At 46.8% G+C, this 12594-nt stretch overlaps 1 protein-coding gene across 3 annotated transcripts in view; it reads left to right on the top strand.

Annotated features, from left to right (window-relative positions):
• The first annotated feature begins 318 nt into the window (after positions 1-318).
• The window catches only part of TGFBRAP1 (transforming growth factor beta receptor associated protein 1), a 62776-nt gene continuing 50500 nt past the window's right edge, over positions 319-12594 (top strand). Inside the window, exon 1 of one of the 3 annotated variants that reach the window (XM_079111002.1) lies at positions 319-1714. The gene's annotated coding sequence lies outside the window, so the exon portion shown is untranslated. Of the gene's footprint in view, positions 1715-1755; positions 2129-5144; positions 6365-12594 lie in introns of those variants that run through there. The other 2 variants (XM_079111001.1, XM_079111003.1) reach the window with 2 other exon arrangements.

Raw genomic sequence — 12594 nt, forward strand, 5'->3', positions numbered from 1 at the left:
GCAGCTTCTGGCTGCACCCTCATGTGGTGGAAAGGGCAAACAGACTCCGCTGGACTTCTCAATCCCGTTCACCAGGGCTCCACCCTCAGGACAGTTCCCACCCCTTCATTCTTTCACGTTGGGCCCTTGGTTTCCACATACATTTGGGGGACACACAAGCATTCACATCACAGCACTCACCTCACAGGTCACCTCTCTCTCTGGGCTCTCCAGCACAGTGCCTGCCGCACTGTGCAAGGACATGAACTTCTCAGCAAGTTCCACTAAGAACAGGTGTTTCTAAGATCGAATAATGGGCCACATAGAGCTTGCCATTCTCAGAATCCTGTGGTAAAACCTTTTATAGAGGAGATAATTTTTCTGAATTTTTTTATTATTATACATTTTCATTCCCAAATCATCTAAAGTGGAACAACAAAGGGTGTTTCATAATCTATTCAATCACTAAAACAATTTAAAAGATTTACTGTTGAATTCTGAGTTCTTGTTTTTGCTGTTCCTTACCTAGCATGGGATTTGAGACCAGTCATTTACCTCTCTCTGCCTCAGTCAACTTATCTGTAAAGTGGCGAAATCAAAGTTCCTGCTCCTAAGTGCATAGTAAGGTATAAGGAATAAATTGCTCTCAAGTACTTATTTCAGTGTCTGGTAATCAGTAGGTGTCACCTCTGCAACCAGTCTTATGCAGAGCTGTCTTGTGGTGTGGGAAAACACTAAAATGCAAAAAGGCAAATGTAGATTCTAGGACAAGCTGAGGCAGTGATGAGTTAATGACAAGTCACATATTCTCTGCAAACCTGGTTAAAGAGGAACCTGGGCTGGGTTTGCTGTAGTGCCTTCTGGCTCTCAGGCTCCATTCATTGTTGACCTCTTTGGATCTTAGGGTCCTTTCAGGACTGTTCACCCTTGAAACCCAAATGCTAGTCAAAGTGCATGCTTCTCCTAGTTGGAAGCTGAGCCAGTGACCCTGGTTCCACCGAGTCAGAACTGAAGCGCTGTCTGAGTGGGATTTGTATGTGCACGTGAAGTCACGCTAGGGAAAGGGTGGAGAATAGGCCACAGGAGGAGGGTAGGCCACACAAAGATTAATTCTCGATGATTCTTTAATTAGAGTTTCTATTTGTTTTTATTCCTTTATTCATCCTTTGAAACAGAAGGCCACAGAGTAGAATATGGTATCTGCCTCCAGCTTGTTTTGGGGTAACATCTTTGTCTCACAATCCTAGAGACTGGAACCACAGGTCACAGCTGGTTCTAAAAAGTCTGGGAAAATCACTCGGGAAACTTGCCTTTCAGTATGCTGATGGTTAGCCCTGACAATTCTGGAAGGAGCTTTCGAATTCTTTCTTCCTGAAATTAGATTCTGACTACATGTTGAAGAGGGGTTCCTGGATTCATGGTAACCTAGGAGTTTTCGCTGTGGCTTGACCCAAAGAAATAGCCATTGGTAGATCTAAAAGCAGTCAGCAAAACTGCCCGGGATTCCCTCCTTAAATAAGAATTTCACTCAGATATACTCCTCCCCAGGGAATTCCCTTCAGTCCAGGGGCCTGGACGAGGGGAGGGCCTGGGGACCGGTTGCCTAACCCAACAGCGCCTTTCAGCCCAGTAGGGCGTCCGCCTGCCAGTCGGCTCCTGGGCCCATGCTGCCGGGCGGCGGCGGGGTGCAGCGACTCCCGGGAACCCTCCGTCCGTCCATCCACCCGGCCAGCAGGTATTTCCAGCGTCTCCGCCCTGCCCAGCGCCGCTGGGGTGTCGACGCGGTGGAGAGCGATGGAGGCCGAGGGTGTCCGCGGCCAGCTGCCCGCGCCGGTGGGGGAGGAGAAGCGCCACCGCTGGCCGCGCGGTCAGGGCCATACATGACCGCCGCTCGCCTGGACGCCCCGCCGGGCGCGCTGGGGCTGGGGCCGGGGGCCGCGGGGGCCGCGGCCTGTGCCGGGAGCGCCTGGCCGGCCCGCAGGCGGCCGGGCGCGGGGACCGCGAGCTCCCGCCCTCCGCGGCGCCGGGCGGCCGGCCCACGTGACGGGAAGCGGCGACGGCGGCGGGGCCCGGCAGCCCTGGAGCCGCGGGCCGGAGCGGGCGGCGGGCCCCAGGCCCGGGGCGGCGCGGACGGCGGGCGCGGGCGCCGGTGAGCGCGGCGGGCGGCGGCGGGCGGCGGCGGGCGCGGGGCGGCGCGGGCGGCAGGGCCTCGGGGCGCGCTGGAGGGCGAGCGCTGCGTGCGCGCCCGGCCGGGCAGGTGCTCTGGGGCAGGAAGGCAGGGGACGCGGGAGGGGCAGGTGCGCAGGTGTGGGCTGGGGGTCCGGCGTGCTGGCGGGGGCAGCCCGCGGATGGTGGCGTGTGTGCGGGACGGGGCGGGTGTGCAGGAGCGCGGGGTCAGGCTGAGCGCGCGTGTAGAAGGCAGGCGGGGATCCGTACACCTCGCCCTTGAATCGGATGCTGGGGAAGGGGACCTGGAAGGACTGTCCCCCTGTGCCCCTACTCTGAGTGGTTTGAACGCCGTAATTGAGGTTTCCCTGAACCCCTAGCATCTGAGAGCTGAACTTCGGGGTCACGGGGCCCGAATTGTTGTCCTGAACTGGGAGACTGGGGGCATTCTGGTCAGAGGAAAGAGGCCTCTCGCGGGGTTCCTGACCCCTGTCTTTACCATCGGATTGAGGGCTGGAAGCTGCACCCTATGGGATTTTCTCTTTCAGTGGGACAGGTGGGAGTTGGTGGCTTGCCTCCGTGTGTTACATGGGTTGACTTTAAAGATTGAGGCTGTCCAGTTTTCTGCTGCTGCTGTCGCTTCTACTTCAAGAAGCTTCTTTCCCAGGCAGCTCTGGGACCCTTCCTAGACGCTGGAAAGAGGCTTCACACAGGTGAAGAGACTACATCCGGCCCTGTGGTCTTCGTGGGGTTGAGTCACTGTTGAGTGCCCTGGGTAGACGCCTGGTCCACCAGAAAGGAAGGCAGAATTGCGTGTGATTGTGGTGGCAAGTTAAGGCACTGAGAAGGTGCGCAAGGAAGATCCTGATGCAGCTTGAGCTGGTGTGCTGCATGGTGCCCACTACTCCCTCGTGGTGGTGGATGTACTTCTCCTTTTTAGTTAGAGCTGGTGGATGACTGCGTACTCCAGCTCCATAGGCAGATAGGACGGAGCATTGGGCCAGCTGCTTCCTTTGCTTTTTCCTTCTATTTCTGCCAGGCAAGCAGCCTCCACAGTCATAGCAACAGCCTCTTTGGTGTGTAGCAAAAGGCAGCCTAGGAAACCAATGGAACCCCCTGGAACCTGTCCACAACCAGCCTTTCCCAGGCCCCATTTCATCTATGGCATGGGACTGGTGCCCACAGCCACGGTGAGCGTGGGCTGTGGGTTCAGTTCCCAGCTGGGCCCTTAAACAATTTGCTATACATTTTGATTTCCTCCATCTAAGTAGGGTTACTATTACAGAAGGTACGTGGACTCTAATAGGAAGGTGTGCTTGAAAAGCACCTGACACAGGGGCTGGCATTTAATAAGTGCACAGTAAATCACTGTTAATACATATAAATGCGAGTATAGAGCCATATCTCTGTCAGCTCTGAAAATCTATGGTTTTACGCCATGAGTAATTGTTAACCCAGGGACTGCTTTATTCTGGGGTTAGAACCATTGTGGATTCTGAATTCCAATTTGCTGTGCACATCAAGACATACACTTCCAGTTCACTTGGATAAGAAGTATGGTAACAATTCCGGTCTGTTCCATTCACATCTGTCCTAGAGTTGGGGACAGAGCTGTTCACCACTGCAGGTTCCCAAGGCAGATCCAACCTTGTCTTGAACCCTGTGGAGAAAGATATTTGTATGGGGCCTGTTCCTCAGGAAGGAAGCTCCAAGTGAGGAGTTTTAAAAAGCATAGACTCACTGTCTTGAAAGTGCTATATTTTCTAGGATTGATATGCAACTAGCATTTCTGTTCATTAAAAAAGAAAAGGAAGTTATTATGCCTTACTTCTTCATGCTAATATTAAAAATTTGTGATCCTTTAAGAAAACTCGAGGAAATTTTGCTTAATGGGTTGAGCGTCTTCATCTTGGTCAGAATCCAGTCCTCATTAGAAATACATTAAAGTAATCATTTGTGGTAGCCAGGTGTTTGGATTCTGCTGAATTATTTGGCTCATACTTTAGGACTTGTCTCCTCAGTGGAAAATCTGATCCGTTTTTCTTTATATATTTATATTTTTATATGATTATGTATATATATATATACACACACACATATATATGTATATCTACCAAATGAATGTAGAAGTAACATCTTAATTTGGAGCTACCCTAAATAAGACTGAATGCTTCCTGCATTCAGAAGTCATATTGAGGATTTGAGATTGAAATCTTTCCTCATAGTCAAGTAGCTGCTGTTGAATCTTTAAAGAGTCAAGAAAAAATAATGTTTGTCAACAAAAACAACTGCCTACATCTCATAGGCAAGTGATAATTTTTCATTGCTGTTAGAAAGTTTTCTATTAAGGAAGTTGTTATCAAGTAAATGCCTTAGAGACGCCTATTCCCATCCTACTGCTCTCCATTTTCTTCTCCCTTCCCCAATTCCCTTCTTCAGTTGTGTTATAGTTTGTATCTTAAGTGTCCCCCAAGGACCATATGCTGAAGGTTTGATCACCAGCCAGTGACATTGTTGAGAGTTGGTAAAATCCAGTGGAAAAAAGCGATGTCATTCCCCAGTGATCTCATTGTGGATGTGGCTTTGGAGGGGATATTGGGACCCCAACTGCTACCTCTCTCTTTTGCTTCCTGGCTGCCATGAGGAGAATACTCTTTGCCATCTTGCATTGCCTTCCACAGGCCCAGAAACAATGGAGTCAAGCAACCATGCACTGAAACCTCTGACACCATGAGCCAAAATAAATCTTTTTCTCCTTATAAGTTGATTTTTCTCAGGTGTATTGTCACAGCAATGGATAGTTGAAAAGCACAAGTTGTAACTGTTGGTGTTACTCTTATTGTATATGATGTATATATATATCTAGACACGTGCATAGTATGCATACATGTATAGACACCATTTACAAATGTGTATATATATATATATAGTGTATATATGTTTTGTGCATATGTTGTACATATATATGTATTGATACTAAAATCCTCAGCGGCTCAAGTCTCTTAGACAAAATGATATAGTATTTGCATATAACCTATGCACACCCTCCTTTATACTTTCAGTCATCTGTAGATTATTTATAATACCTAATGCAATGTAAATGCTGTTAATTAGTTGTTATACTGTATCATTGAGGGAAAAATAACCAAAAAAGTTTGTCCAAAAAAGACTCAAATTTTTCCATGTATTTTCAGTCTGCAGTTGGTTGAATCCATAGATGTGGGACCCACAGATAAGAGGGCTGACTATATATTTATATTTTTAAATAGACTTGATTAGTATTGCCCAGGAAAAAGGATACCAACTATGAATAGTTACATGTAGGTGTACACCAGGATACTATCAAGATGACAAATTAGACAGAGCTTAGCTCTGTTTCTTTCTTTTGAACTCCTTTAGGTCACTGAAACAGGCCCACCTGCTTGTGACTAATCCTTTGCTATCTTCTTAATTTTCAAAAAAGGGGTAAAGTTGTCTTTGGTGCAAGTCAGTGAATTTGTTGCTGACTCCCAGCAGATTTCATGATTATTGAGTCATAAACAAACGGCTGTGGGTACTTAGAAAGCACAGGGCCAGCCTGGGCTGCCATTCAGTAAGAACAATTTACGTCATGTAGATGTATATCCTGTTTTGATAGGAAATGTGTAAACATGTTATTCTGTATCTGAGCAGACAGAATAGTGGGAATCCTCTTCTAGACCCACAACAGGGAAGCAAGTCCCCTGCTAATTACCAGGATCCCCTCAGGATGAGCGGCAGGGCGGTCAGTTATCTTAAAGGACCCTGGTGACCTTTTGCTTAGAGATGTTGCAGGACGGACTGAATGCTAAGAGAAGATCTAGAATCATACTGCCCACCCTTCTTCAATATAGCAGGAAGGACATGGCCTTGGAGTCAGAAACAAACGGGGCAAAGTCCCTTGGTCACTGCCTTTTAGCTTTGCACCTTGAGCGGGCTACCTCACATCGCCACCTCTCCTGGTAGTATCTGCTTCACAGTCATCGTAAGGAAGAAGTCGGTCTTACAGGTGCTCAGTAGCTTACCAAACCCAGCACCCTGGGGCTGTCACGAAGGGCAGCCACAGTGTCAGGGCTGTAGGCCGCTGGTGCCGTCCAGGCTTGGAGCTGGCTTTGCCCGGGAGGCAGTCTGGCAGCTGGTAAGGATGTGCTCTGGAGCAGAGGTGCTTAGGATGGCATCCCAGTTCTCCCCTCCAGCCGTGGTGAGTCAACCTTCTGCCCTACCGTTCCCCCCTCCTGGCCCAGAGCAGCTAAATAATAGCCTAGGGGAAGCCTGCAGCCATCTAAGCTCCTGTTCACAGAGGAGGCAGTGACTGGCCCAAGGTCATAAGGAGCGGCCAAGCCACAACAGAAGTCAGCCTTCCCAGTTAATACTGGGAATGTCACCGTGCCCTCTGCCTGTTGTCTACTGTGGCTTACCACCAGGGTGGCCCAGGTGAGCTGTGGGACCTTGATCCTCACAGAGGACCTCCCCGTTTCCAGCCTCAGTGCTCCCTGTCAGAGCTCACCTGCCCTCTGCTCCCCAACGCCCACGGTCTCACCACTTCTGTCCCCAGCAAGAGTCGGTTGTCATTTACCCCATCCATTTGGAACCCCTCTATGGAGAATATTTCAAATCAGCAAAAGTCCAAACTCTTATTTATGTATTTATGTATTTATTTTTGAGACAAGGTCTCACTGTGTTGCCCAGGCTGGTCTTGAACTCCTGGGCTCAAGTGATCCTCCTGCCTCAGCCTCTCAAATACCTGGGACTAGAGGGGTGAGCCACCATGCCAGGCTTCCAAATTCTCTTTGAAATGTATTTCAGAAGGAAAAGCTTGTAATTTAAAGATGTCATTCTTATGTGGAATATTAGGCTAGGATACTACTTTGGAGACAAATCTCCTCTCCAAATGATTTAATAAAACAGCTCATACAGTCACTCCAGTAGCCCCCAGGGACTTTAAGGGAGTCTTCCAGTGGAATATTGGACACTGTTTCATTTCGTCCTTTGTGGTTGCTGATACCTAGATCTTCGGATCAACTCCTTTCCTGCTGGAAAAGAGATTCCTAGGTGGCCCCACCCCACTTTGATCCAAACGAATAAATTAAGATTAGAACAATACTATTAACCAAACTGCATACTGTAGTCAGAGGTCAAATGACTTTTTCCCTTTCCAACATTCCAGGACCCTTTTTCTGACCCCGTTTTGCCCCAGTGCACTTGCCGGCATGTGTCCTTGGTCTGCTCTCTGCGACACAGTTCCTCTGGCTTTCCTGTCTTTTCCCTGACCTCAGCACTCTTGAAAGTTGTCAGGGATTTTGCAGAATGGCCCTCAGTTGGGGTGTGTCTGGTGTTTTCTTATGATTAGGTTGAGGTGGTGTATTTTTGGAAAGAACTCACAGAGGTGACCTACTGCAATTACGTTTAAATTTAATGCTGGGGTGCATTGCATGTCTCTACCTCAAGCAGTAGGAGCTTCTCAGATGAAGTTCCGGGGTTCCAGCGGCTCTGCTGTCCTCTGGGTCACTGGTCTCCAGGCTCAGTGAGCGGGTCCATGTGTTCCAGTGCCCTCATTACCCTGTTAGATCATCTGGAGGACTTAGGAAAGACCCTCCCTCCCCAACCTGAAGCCAACTGCCGCTTAAAAATAAAACTTCTTGGCTTCTTATCATGAAAAAATAATCCTGTGTGACCACGGAGACTTGAAGTCACACCACACTTCATCTGACTTGGGAGCAGTTGCTGAGATAATTCACATTTTTCACAATCTTGAGATGATGTCCATTGTAGTGATCATTGATTAGTCCATTTATATCCTAAGAAGAGATGGAACAAGTCCATAAAGCCACTGAAATGTATCTTTTAGGTACAACTTAAAGTTTTGAGATGCTGATGTGGTCGTAGTAAATGTTGTGTAAATGTGTTATTGGGTTGAGGGCTGTAGCTCAGAGGTATTGGGGCCCTCTGGATTCAGTCAGCAGCAATATAAACAAACAAACAAACAAAAAAGACATGACTATGTTATTTCTACATATTGTAAAGAATTCTTCTGGGGAACTGGAGGTGGCTATTGGTATGTTTGTAGAGGATTCCCATCTTTATCTTCCTGGGTTAGCACAGAGATGCATCTGAATATAGCTGGCAACAGAGGTTCTCCTTAGCAAAGTTTGCCTCTTCCCCACCAAGACAGAATTTTGAGACTGTGATTCGGTTCTTTATTCACCCAGCTGCATAGTGTGAGAGGGTTAAAATTTTCCCTCTGCTCTCTGAAGGTTCCACAATGAGCATCTCTGGAATTAACTGACTGTAGAGCGATTAACAGGAGAAAAGGCTCACAAATTTATTATTTGCATATATTCAAAAACCACACAAAATATGAAACTCAAAGATGGATCTCATGAGTGAAGATTCCCTGGCATCCTAAGTCACAGAAAGGATTAGGGACCAGAGGCTCCTTAGTGTGGGGTGGGGCGCACAAGTTTCTGGAGGCAAGGAAGGAAATGCATGGTGAATTAAGTTTTTCTTGTCATGCAAATAAACCTCTAAGGCCACAACCCTCAGTAAATTGGTGGTACATTTTGAACATCTCTTATCCAGAGCCTTTTAAATATTGACTCGGTGCCACAAATGGGAAATTCCACACAGGACCTTGTTATCAATTGCAGTCAGAACTCCAGCACTAAAATTATAGTATAAAATCACCTTAAGGCTGTGTGTATGAGAGGTATATGAAACATTAATGAAGTTCATGTTTAGACCTGGGTCCTGTCCCAAGATATCTCATTATGTATTTGCAAATCTTCCAAAGTCTGAAGCCATCTGAGATATGAAATACTTTTTGCCCCAAGCATTTCAGGTAAGAGGGACTCTACCTGTAGGTTCTGTTTTGATCTCTAGTCTCTTTTTGTAGATCCTTCTTAAGGCAGATAAGGGGACTTCTGAGAAATCCCTTGCCTGCCTCTGTCCACTCTTCCTTACTGTCCCCCAGTCAGCACACCAAAGTGCCCCACTTTGGGGTATTGCTTTTTTCCAAGCCCCAACAACAGCATAAGGAATAGAGGTTTCCAGGCCAAAGGCAAGGAGAGGAGTATCTGCAGTCATACCACCTGTCCTGCTCAGCAGCCCCAACCGTGCCATGGCCAGGACAGAGGAAGGAGATTCAGAGGGTCAGGCTCTGCTGAGTCCCTGGGGGTGGCAAGTGCAGAGTCTGATGGCAGGACGCACGACCTTCGTAACTGCCCGTACCACTTCTGCTTTTGCCGGGTGACCCGAGCTGGGCCATCCCCTGGCATTTCTGGACCCTCCCAATCCAGGTATCACTCTGGGACCTGAGGAGTGTGGCTCCTGCATATGCTTCTGGTTTCCTTCTTCACCTCAGGATGCTGGGCAAAGGCCTCCCTGCAGATTGCCCCCTTGGGGACTCTCCTCCACCTCAGGAGGATTTGCTTTGGCTGCATCTTCTGCTCTTGCCCTTTCTTTCCTCATCAAGTGGCCCCTATGTCGTCACCTCTCGACATGGAGCTGTGAACCATTAATGGAGCTGGCCACGCTCTGAATTCTCCCCCAGCCCTTTCCAAGCTGCTGGACTTCGGCTATTGATTCCCTTCTAAATTTTAGAGTCAGTGTACCTCATCCTGTTTTCTCCAGGGCGCTCTGTTGTAACAGGTATCGGTGTCCATGGCATCTAACCTGCTTTCCTCCGGCTAATTGAGAGACTGCTTAAGGAAATGTCTTTAATCCCCTAATTAAAATGACATAAATAGAAACTTTTTAAAAGTCATTGTATTTATAGAAAAACTGCAGACTGACAGAAGATGAAAAAGAATATTCATGCCTGATGCCTGAATCCCCAACCAGGCAGTCAGTGGAAGGTGTGGGAGGAATCCAAGCTCTCCCCTGTCCCCCACATGCCTCTTCTGAGGCCTGCCTTGACCCCACACATGTTATAACTTTCCATAGGCTCCTGTGACCCTGTGGGCAGATAAGAGCCCACAAGGTTGTGTTTCATTTAGGGATATTATGTTAAGCGGATCCTACCCACTTGTAGTTGATGGTAACCACTTTCTGACTAGTGGTTTTAATTTCTTGGAAATGTGTCCAGAGACTGGACTTAGCTCATGATCCCTTTTGATAACTGGTTGGTTTGCAGTGGATGCTGGGAGGTTCTTTTGAACAGAGGGGTTATTTCCACAGTTCAAAACTACCTGTAGCTTATCAAGCAAGTGATTGGTGTTATGGAATACTAAGAATTATGGAATAATAAGAATTATTAAAGCATAATATAGAATATTAGAATAGAATATAATAAGAATTATAGCTGTCTGTAACTTTCCTTAGTAAGTGAAGAAAGGTTAACCGAGGTTAGATTTTCAAGGGTTTCACATCTTATGCCAAATCTGCACTTTATATTTCAGTCAGTGGATTCCCTTCTGAAGGATTGTTTTGATTGTTTTTCCCAAAAACATTTTAAAGAGGCATGGGGTCCGCATTGCTGCCCATCTTCCCACATTGGGCTTTAAATCTGGCCTGTCTCTGGTCCACGTGGTGGAATAATCATTTAATCTCTATTCACTTATAGTAGACTATCATAAACTAAAAACAAGCCAGGAAAACTTACTGTAATGAAAAAATAGCAAATCTAACTTTAGCTAGAGTGTCCTTTTTAGAATACAGAAGACTGAGTCCTTAGCTTGTTATAGAAAGTGCCTTTAGCTACACCTCCCTGACATGATGAAGTTCTGGTGTACATACGGCTGCCTGGGGCTCTGAAGAATTCGTTTCATTTAGGAGTGAGGCTTTTTTGTAGATCCACAGGACACCAAGCCCATCTTAAAGGTGACTCCTATTGTGAGCACCTTCTGTGATAACAGCAGATAACAGGGTGCTGTTCTCTGACTCAAGGTAATTACTGGTAAAGTTTCCTTAATAAAGGCCACTTTGCCATAGCAGTCTTTTAGCAGAATGTTTATGTCTGTCCCAGATCAGAGGGGAGGAGGCTGGCCTCGGAGAAGCTGCCCCCCAGGAAGGCACAGATGCTCACCCAGGGCAGGGCATTTGCCCCCCTGAGCAAACTCTAGTCTTTCATTTGCCTTCTAATAGTCTATTCTTTTGGGGGTCACTGGGGATTGAACTCAGGGACACTCCATCACTGAGACACATCCCAGCCCTGTATTGTATTTTATTTAGAGACAGGGTCTCGCTGAGTTGCTTAGCACCTCACTTTTGGTGAGGCTGGCTTTGAACTCAAGATCCTCCTGCCTCAGCCTCTTGAGCCAGTGGAATTACAGGAGCTAATAATCTATTCTCTCAATGTTTATGATCAATGGGATGCTCCAGTTTGGACTTTGATAGTCTGAGAAATAACCCTTAAATGTGGATGCAATGTAAACTATTGAATTTAGATGAAGTAAGAAATTACAAGTAAACCCCTTATGCATATAATAAATATGCTTCCATGAAATGAATTTTCAACAAGGAACAAGCAGTCTGTGATTCATTTTCTATTTCCAGAGAAAACTAGTTTGGGAAAATGAATGTTTCATATATAAATATGTATATTTAAGAATTAATATTTAATGTACATAAAAGGATGTTTATAATCTGGATAAGACATAGAGAATAATAATAAAAGCAGTGATCAATTTAAGAAGCAAACATTACTAATAACTTTTATAAAAAAATCTCTGCCCTTCCTGGGCCCTTCCTCCTGGATGTGTGTTCCTGGTTCCTGACTGGTAGGATTCCTCTTGTAGTGAGCAAGGAGTAGGATTCCTCCTTGCTGCTCTTGCTGCTGTGTCCCATTCCAACCTGTGGAGGGCGCCTTGGGTGTTTCCAGATCGCCCTTATCTCACATCAGATTGCTGTGAGCCTTCTTGCTCACATCTCGGTGGACAGAAATTCCACGGACTTAGACGCAGACGTAACACCATGTGCTCACTCAGTCATGTCAAGGGCTTCCTAGATTGGGCTCGGACGGTCTTTCCAGCTTGGAAGTTTCCACCAGCAGTGCAAGGTTCTCATCGATCCTTGTTCTTGCTAATACCTGCGATTGTTGTCCATTTAATGGGTAGAGAACGAAGTCTCGCGTAGTTACGATTTGTAATTCCAGGTGACTGATCAGGTTGAGTTATTTTCTCATGTTGATGGGCTAGATATTCATCTGTCTTCAGTAAAACTCCTGCCTGCGTATTTTGCCGATTCCTCTATTATATTTGACAGTAGGAGTTCCCTCTGTTATCCAGGGGCCTTAGTCAGATACGTGACATGGTCAGATACGTGACATTGGCATCTCTTCCCCCAGGATGCTTATTTTTTCCCATCTCATATTTTCACTTTTATGGAGTCTCTCTTTGTTCTTTGCAGTGCCGGGGATGTAACCCATGGCCTTATGCATGCTAGGTGAGTGCTTTATCTCTGAGCTCCATCACCAGCCCCCAGGGGGGACTTTTG

The sequence above is a fragment of the Sciurus vulgaris genome (assembly GCF_902686455.1).
Source record: "Sciurus vulgaris genome assembly, chromosome: 14".
Classification (NCBI taxonomy): domain Eukaryota; kingdom Metazoa; phylum Chordata; class Mammalia; order Rodentia; family Sciuridae; genus Sciurus; species Sciurus vulgaris.